At 37.2% G+C, this 8,877-nt stretch overlaps 1 pseudogene; it reads left to right on the forward strand.

Annotated features, from left to right (window-relative positions):
• The first annotated feature begins 3,412 nt into the window (after positions 1–3,412).
• Positions 3,413–4,536, forward strand: LOC131759625 (beta-citrylglutamate synthase B pseudogene; annotated as a pseudogene).
• The last annotated feature ends 4,341 nt before the right edge of the window (positions 4,537–8,877 follow it).

Raw genomic sequence — 8,877 nt, forward strand, 5'->3', positions numbered from 1 at the left:
CTAAGGTTTTATTAGAGCCTAACTGACCTTGGGGAAGGGAAATACTTAATTCCAGCCCACTCTAGCCATCCTGTCCCATCTAAGGCAGGGTTGCAGTGGGGGTTGGGGGGGGGGAGTTCAGGAATTAATAAGCACTTGTGACGTTCACAGTCCAGAAGCATAGGTTCACTAAAAGCCTGAGACCTAATCATAAGACTATAGAACACTTCCCCTCCTCCACACCTTACCACATTACTAAAGGCCTATTTAGAGTACTTCCTTTTACCTAGTACATCATGTCCAGCTATCAAGAAAAAAATTACAAGGCATAATAAGAGGCAAAAAACACAGTTTGATGAGATAGAGCAAGTATCAAAACCAGACTCAGATATGGCAGGGATGTTGGAATAATTAGACCAGCAATTATAGCAACTATGATTAATATGCTAAGGAATCTAATGATAAAGTTGACAGTCTATAAGAATAGATGGGCAGAGTAAGCAGAGAGACGGAAATTCTATGAAAGAACCAAAAAGAAATGCTAGAGATTAAAATAAACACTGTAACAGAAAGGAAGAATGCCTTTGATGGGCTTATTAGTAGACTGGACACTGCTGAGGAAAAAAAAAAAAAATCTCTGAATTTGAAGATATCTCAATAGAAAGCAGTGCTTAGTGGGAAATTTATATACTGAATGCATACATTAGAACAGAAGAAAGATCTAAAACCATAATCTAAGCTTCCACGTTAGAAAATTAGAAAAAAAAGAGGAAATTAAATTCAAAGTAAACAGACCTCATGGATATTGAAAGGATAATAAAGAAATACTATGAACAACTCTATGCCCACAAATTTTATAATCTAGATGAAATGGATTATTTCCTTGAAGGGCACAATCTGCCAAAACTCACACAAGAAGAAATAAACAATCCAAGTAGACTTGTATCTTTCAAAGATCTTAAATCAATAATTAATAGCTTTCCAAAACAGAAAGCACGAGACCCAGATGGATTCACTGGTGAATTCTGCTAAACATGTAAGGAAGAAATTATACCAATTCACTACAGTTTATTTCAGGAGAAAAAAGCAGAGGAAATACTTCCTAATTCATTCTATGAGGCCAGCATTTCCTGAATACCAAAACCAGATAAAAATTACAAGAAAAGAAAATTACAAACCATTATCTCTCATGAAATAGAGGCAAAAATCATCAATAAAATATTAACACATTGAATTCAACATTGCATAAAAAGAATGATATACCATGACCAAGTGTGATTTATCCTAGTTATGCAAGACTGGTTCAACATTTGAAAATCCATTAATGTAAGTATTTGACAAAATCCAGCAACCATTCATGATAAAAACTCTCAGTAAACTTGAAATTGAAGGAAACTTCCTCAACTTGATAAAGAATATCTACAAAAAAACCAAAATAAAAACAAAAAACCTACAGATAACATCATACTTAATAATGAAAAGCTTGAGGCTTTTCCATTAAAATCAGGAACAAGGCAAAGATGTCCCCTCTCACCCCTCCTTTTCAACATTATACCATATGTCTTAGTTAATGCAATAGGACAAGAAAAGAAAATAAAGGTGTACCAATTGGGAAGGAAGACATAAAACTATCTTTTTTTGCAGGTGACGTGATTATGCACATAAAAAATCCAAAAGAATTGACAAAAAACTCCTGGAACTAATAAGCAATTATAGTAAGGTTGTAGGATACGAGGTTAATACATAACAGTTGATTGCTTTCCCAGTATACCAGTCATGAATAAATGGAACTTGAAGTTAAAAACATAATATTATTTACATTAGCACCACCACCCCAAATTAGATACTTAGGTATAAATCTAACAAACTATGTATAAGATCTATATAAAGAAAACTATATAAAAAAAAAAAAAGAAAACTATAAAACTCTGATGAAAGGTATCGAAGAAAAACAAAATAAGCTGAGATACATCCCATGTTTATGGACATAAAGGCCCAATATTGTCAAGATATCAGTTCTTCCCAACTTGATTTGTAGATTCAAAGCAATCCCAATCAAAATCACAGCAAGTTGTGTGAATATCAACAAACTGACTCTAAAGTCTATATGGAAAGGCAAAACACCCAGAATAGCCAACACAATATTGAAGAAGGACAAAGTTGGAGGACTGACACTACCCAACTTTAAGACTTACTATAAAGCTGCAGTAATCAAAACAGTGTGGTATTGATGAAAGAATAGACAAATAGATCAATTGAACAAAATACAGAGCCCAGAAGTAGACCCACGTAAATATAGTCAACCGATCTTTGACAAAGGAGCAAAAGAAATGCAATGGAGAATAATCTTTTCAACAAATGGTGCTGGAACAACTGGCAATCCACTTGCAAAAAATAAATCTGGACACAGACCTTACACCCTTTACAAAAATAACTTTAAAAGGATCACAGACCTAAATGTAAAATGCAAAACCATAAAACTCCTAGAAGACAACATAGGAGAAAACCTAGCCTTGGATATGGCAATGACTTTTAACATACAACACCAAAGGCATGATCTATGAAAGAAAAAATTGATAAGCTGGACTTCATTAACATTAAGAAACTTCAGTTCTGCAAAGACAATGTCAAAAGAATGAGAAAACAAGCCACACGCTGGGAGAAAATACTTGCAAAAGACACATCTGATAAAAGACTGTTATTCAAAATATACAAAGAACTCTTAAAACTTAACAATAAGAAAACAAACAACTCAAAAAATAGTCCAAAGACCTTAACAGATAACTCATCAAAGGATATAACAGATGGCAAGTAAGTATACGAGAAATCTCTGTACCTTTTGCTCAATTTTGCTGTAAACCTAAAACTAGCCTAAAAAATCCTAACCCTAAAAACTCCAACAAAGTACTTCTATTCAGACTATTTTTAAAAACTTTCTGAACTCAACAGTTAGAGAACAATCTAATTAGAAAATAGCAAGGGAATTCCTTGGCAGTCCAGTGGACAATACTCTGCACTTTCACTGCCAAGGGCCTGAGTTTGATCCCTGGTGAGGGAATTAAGATCCTGCAAGTCGTGCATGGTGCAGACAAAAAAAAAAAAAAAAAAAAAAAGCAAAAGATTTGGACTCTTCAGTAAAGAGGGTAAACGGATGGCAAGTAAGCACATGAAAAGATGTTTAATATCTTTAGCTATAAGGGAAATGCAAATTAAAACCACAATAGAGAGTTTGGGTCTTTTGAGGATGAGCTGCCTGTTCTCCATCCTTGGTGCCCTGCAGTAAATGCTGTACTTTCCCTCACCCTCACCACTTCCCGGTGTCAGTAAATTGGCTTTGCTGGGAGGCCAGAGAGGGGATACAAGTTCGATTCGCTAGAAAGAGTCTATATTCAGGAGGAAGTAATCCCAGAAAAGGAAGAACAGGCAGATCAAGATGTGTAGCTCTGTGGCTGCCAAGTTGTGGTTTTTGACAGATTGTCGAATCAGTGAAGACTATCCCCCAAAAGAGATATTACGAGCATTAAACTGGACTTTAGGGCTGTGGTGATAGATGAGGTGGTGCTAACAGTTGAGCAAGGAAACCTGGGTCTTTGTATCATTGGAGAACTAATTACTGCCTATCCTCAGGTGGTGGTAGTGAGAGTACCAACCCCTTGGGTGCAAAGTGTAGTGCGCCATCTAGAGAAGACGGGAAGCAGGTTGATGAACTGACCTCAAGCCATGCTGAACTGTGTTAATAAGTTCTGGATGTTTCAAGAGTTGGCAGGTCATGGTGTTCCTCTGCCAGATACTTTCTCTTATGGTGGTCATGAAAATTTTCCTAAAATGGTTGATGAAGCAGAAGTACTGGAGTTCCCAAAGGTGGTGAAGAATACACGGGGTCATAGAGGCAAAGCGGTTTTCTTGGCTCGCGATAAGCACCCTTGGGCTAATCTAAGCCATCTTATTCACCATGAAGCTCCATACCTATTTCAGAAGTATGTTAAAGAGTCTCATGGAAGGGACGTACGTGTCATTGTCGTGGGATGTCGTGTGGTTGGCACAATGTTACGCTGTCCATCAGATGGGAGGATGCAAAGCAACTGCTCACTAGGTGGTGTCGGGCTGATGTGCTCATTGAGTGAACAAGGGAAGCAGCTAGCTATCCAGGTGTCTAACATCCTGGGATTGGGTGTGTGTGGCATTGACCTATTGATGAAAGACGACAGCTCCTTCTGTGTCTGCAAGGCCAATGCAAATGTAGGTTTCATTGCCTTTGATAAGGCGTGTAATCTAGACGTAGCTGGTATCATAGCGGACTATGCCACCTCCCTTCTGCCTTCTGGCCGGCTCACGGGGCGTATGTCCCTGCTCTCCGTGGTGTTCACGACCAGTGAGACTAGTGAGCCGGAGTTGAGTTCCCCAGCCAATAGTTCTGTCGACACCATGAACGCAAGTTCCAGCTCTGTTGACAGCGACCCTGAAACCACGGAGCGAATACTTCTCACCAAGCTCACAGGGGGCCTATTCAACAGAAACCAACTGCTAGCCAATGAAATCAGACTCCTGGTGGAGTGATTCCACCAGTAAATAATTAACCAGCAAAACCCTTGTAAAACTTTCTTTTTCCTTTTTTTCTTTTTCTTTCTTTCTTTTTCTTTTTAAACCAACTTGCAATGTTGTTCATGGAAAATGCTCAGGAAGATGAGAGAAAATTGAGTAGGATTAGTTAGGAGAGAAGAAGGGGGAGACAGACGAGACGTTTGCTACTAAGATGTTACTGACTTTGATTTACAAATCCTGCAGATAGAGAGGCAGAAGAGGTGAGATACAGAAAAATGTCAGGCTCTCACAGTTACCCTTTTGAATTACTCAAAAATGTGTAGGCTCTCAGGCCATGAAGAACATAATTTTTTTCATAGTTTTTGTACAGTTGGTACAACTTTCAGAGTAGTGTAACTTCACATTGTGTTGTAATTGGTGAGGAAGACATCTACATAAATTATAATCTTTTTTATACAAATCTGAAAATTCAGCCTATACACTATTATCTAGGAGCTTTATGTTCATAGTTATGAAGTCTTGAGGGGCTCTTTTATTGACTTTTTCCCCCCTTAATTTGGGTGGGAAGGCAATGTGAATGTGACCCAATAAAGGGTTTTTTAACGATAACATTGGCATGTTTGCATGATAAAAGGGAAATGAACAGTATTGCAATGCCTGGCACACAAAATAACATTTACTCCATTGTAGATAAAATTGCACTAGTTAAAAATATGTGCATTGACTTGTATTTGTTAGTAATTTAGCCTTTTTTGAAAGATATATGCTCTGTTAATGTTGCTTTTTTTTAATACATGTGAGTATTAATATTCCCTGAGCTATGCCTGCATCTTTAACAATGGCCAAAGTGAAGAAAATGCTACCCTTTTTGTTAACAAGACACTGACTTGAAACGTGCATTTAAAGCCTTTTATTTTTTTCCTTTTTCTTTTGGTGGTTGGGCATTTAAAGAATAAGGACAAGGAAAAATATTTGGGGGGAGCTAATGAAGGGTCTATAAGTTCCTAAGTATAAAGTTGAAGTGATTTCTAATACCAGCGTTATATATCTGCATTTTTCACATTTTAGGACAGTGTGTGTGTGCGTGTGTGTGTATGTGTGCACGCGTGCACGCTTGCATTTTTATGTATTTTGCTTTTTGTTTATACCAACCAATCAAAAAGGGTAGATTCTAGAAAATGGAGCATGATGGGAAACAGTTTTTTACTTAAAAAAAAAAAACAATTGAGTTGTTTTCATGACTATAATCTACTGGGTAGAGGTACTCACCCAGTAGTACTCACCCAGTAGACATGAGGAGAATAGCTGCTTCTTAGGCTTTTGTGTATATGTATGTTGTTTGCTTTTTTCTTTGGTTCTAGACTGTTCAGTATATCATCTATTCCAGTCTACATGCTTTTCCTCTGCTTCTTGCTGCGCATTTTCTCCTATTACACATAGGTTTGGGGGTGGGGGTGACTGAACATTTTTGTTTGGGAACTTATTTAGTAGTATTGAGTCTCTTATAGCCCTACTCTGAAGCCTTCAATATTCTATTCTTTATATTACTTTATTTCTGAATTTATAAAAGCCCCCAAACTGCATATAATATGAGACTTTAAACATGGGGAGAACTATCCCAATGAATGGTTTGGAGGGTGTGTTAAGAAATGGAGATGCTCCAGAGCTCAACATAATTTTTTTAAGAAGCAAGTTCCATCTCCCTACAACCCTCTGAAGCTTTTTACCCAAGTCCTTTCTTGCCTCTCCAGTGCTTTTTTTCTTCAGATGGACCTTAAACATAATTTCTTGGACACTACTAGAGAGACTTCGAGGCAATAAGATCAGTATTAACCAGCTCTAACAGAGGTTTGATCATGCTTACTTGTACAGTTTCCCCCCCATTTTAAAGAAGGAATGTAACAAAACTTGTTTTTTCCGTAGAATTAAATAATATTAAAATGGAAAAAAAAACCCACAATGGATATCACTGCACATCTACTAGACCAGTTAAAATAAAAAATAATGGCAATACAAATGCTGGTGAGCTCAGGGAGAAACTAAATCTCTCATACATCACTGGTGGGAGTGTAAAATGGTACAACCACTCTGGAAAATAGTTTGGCAGTCTCTTCCAAAGTTAAATATGTACTTACCATACAACTTAGCAGTGCTACTCCTGAATATTTACCCAGAAAGAAATGAAAATGTATGTTCGTTCAAAAGCACATATATGAATGTTTATAGCAGCTCTATTTATAATCATGAAAAACTGGAAACAACCTAAATGTTCGTCATTGGAACTATTCTATATCTTAATTGTTGTAGTGTTTACAGGATTATATACATATGTCAAAACTTGCAGAATGAACAACCAGGTGAATAATGATGCTGTTAACTGAAATGGGGATGACTGGGAGAAGAGCAAGTTTCAGGAATGTGGAGTCAAGAGTCGTTTTTCAGACATGCGATGTTTGAGAAGACTATTTGACACTAAGTAGAAATGGTATGTTTGACCTTGGAGCTAAGGAGAGTAGTCAGAAATGGAAGTATAATTTAGGATTCATCAGCATTCTGGTGGAATCTTTACATCAATAGCACACCATCAGCAATCACCAGATCAATGTGACCTTGGTTATTTTGACACTGGGCAGTGTGGATACAGACTACCAACTGTATTTTCTTTTTCTTTTTTAAAAAATTCTTCTTTATGTATTTTCTTCATTAGTCGTGACACGAATGTGAATGAGACAGAAGTTATTTCCTCCGTGTTACTTACAACTAAATCTAGATGTATCCGTCAAAGGACTTTAAACAGAACTTTTACCTTTGACCCACCTATTTTGTGAGCATCAATTTGCAGCTCAAAACAGGGCTAAGGCCTCGAACTCTTTAACTACTGTGAGGTACAAAAGATGCCAGATTTGATTGATCCTATAAAAATGATTTATTGTACATATGCATGTGTGCATATGATTCATAAGTATTTTCAGCAAACTGAAAACATATTTTAAATGTATGGAAATTAGCAGAAATAAAAATGAACAATAGATAGTAAGGGGAATAAAATACTTGATTTGTAATTTCATGGAAGTAAAAAAAAATTTGCTTAAACAAATCCATCCTATGTAAATAAGAAGTTAAAAGGAAAAGTCAGCTCCAATGGACTCTACATTTGCACTTCTGTAGTCAGAGCATTTTGTTTTCTGTTTTGTCTTGGAATTGGTTCCCTTATATAACACATGTCCAAATAGCTGGAAAAATGTGATTAACAATTGCCAGCTGAAATTCTTGTCCCACAAGGACAACTCCCTGCTGGCTCCTTATTTTCTTCTCATATTTTGGGTACTGGGAGCTAGTGGTTGGAGCACAGGCAGGCAGGCAGTGTGGCTCTACAGGAGAGAGAATTCCAGGGTTGGGCCTTCTCACTTTGCAGCTATCATTAATTTCCTACATCCTCCTGCCAAAGCCCCTTTAAGACTCACTGTGGTCTCACACAGGGTGTGGTCAGCAGGAATTTTGCTGTTACCCGGATTCCTGTAGGAGCCCAATCTTGCCAATGTATAATTTAGGTGCTTAGGGAAGAGGGAAAGGTGAACCAACACTAATGCCTTGGCCTTGACTTCCTCATCCAACAAAGAAGCACAGCCTTGTACACATTCAAGAGCTTACCTTCTAGGGGAGGTTTTGAACAAATATACAGCCAAATTCTAATTTTGGTTCCACCAAATGTGCTGTTTTGGACATCTAGCAACCTCTCAATTTTCCAGTAAATGCTCTACAAGGAAGCTCATAAATGTAGTTAGAAAGTTCCTTTGATAGGAAGGAATACACTCAAAATGGATAGCATAGTTTTTGCCACATGGGTACTCAGAAAAAAATTTTTTTGGTTTTTTTGAGTTGAACTCCTTAGATGACTGGAAAATAATACCATTGGGCATTTGCTAAAACAGTTATAAGAATAAGAGAAATAATTCTAAAAATCGTTTAGTTTTTAGGGTGCTAAGTAAATCTTGCAATATCGACACGCCCTCTTCCCTATGTCTCAGGTACTGTCCTTTCTTGCACATACCAGATTCCCTTTCACTACCTTCAATCAAGCAACTCATCAATATTTATAGAACATTTACGATATAACTGGCACCATAAAAGGCACCAGGGAGGATCCAGAAGATGTGGAATGCATGGTCTTTGCCCTAAAATAGTTTATAATTTATTTAGGAAATACTAAAATTCAAAACAGCAGCAAATGACATATACCATCTAAGAGTTATATCAATGCCTCAGAGATGTAGTCATAATCTGAGGCAAGGGAGGTTAGTGAAGATCGGAGTGCTTAAGAAAAGCTTTATGAATCTCATCTTTCTCCTGGGGAGG

The sequence above is a fragment of the Kogia breviceps genome, chromosome 1 (genome assembly GCF_026419965.1).
Source record: "Kogia breviceps isolate mKogBre1 chromosome 1, mKogBre1 haplotype 1, whole genome shotgun sequence".
In the NCBI taxonomy this organism is placed as follows: Eukaryota; Metazoa; Chordata; class Mammalia; order Artiodactyla; family Physeteridae; genus Kogia; species Kogia breviceps.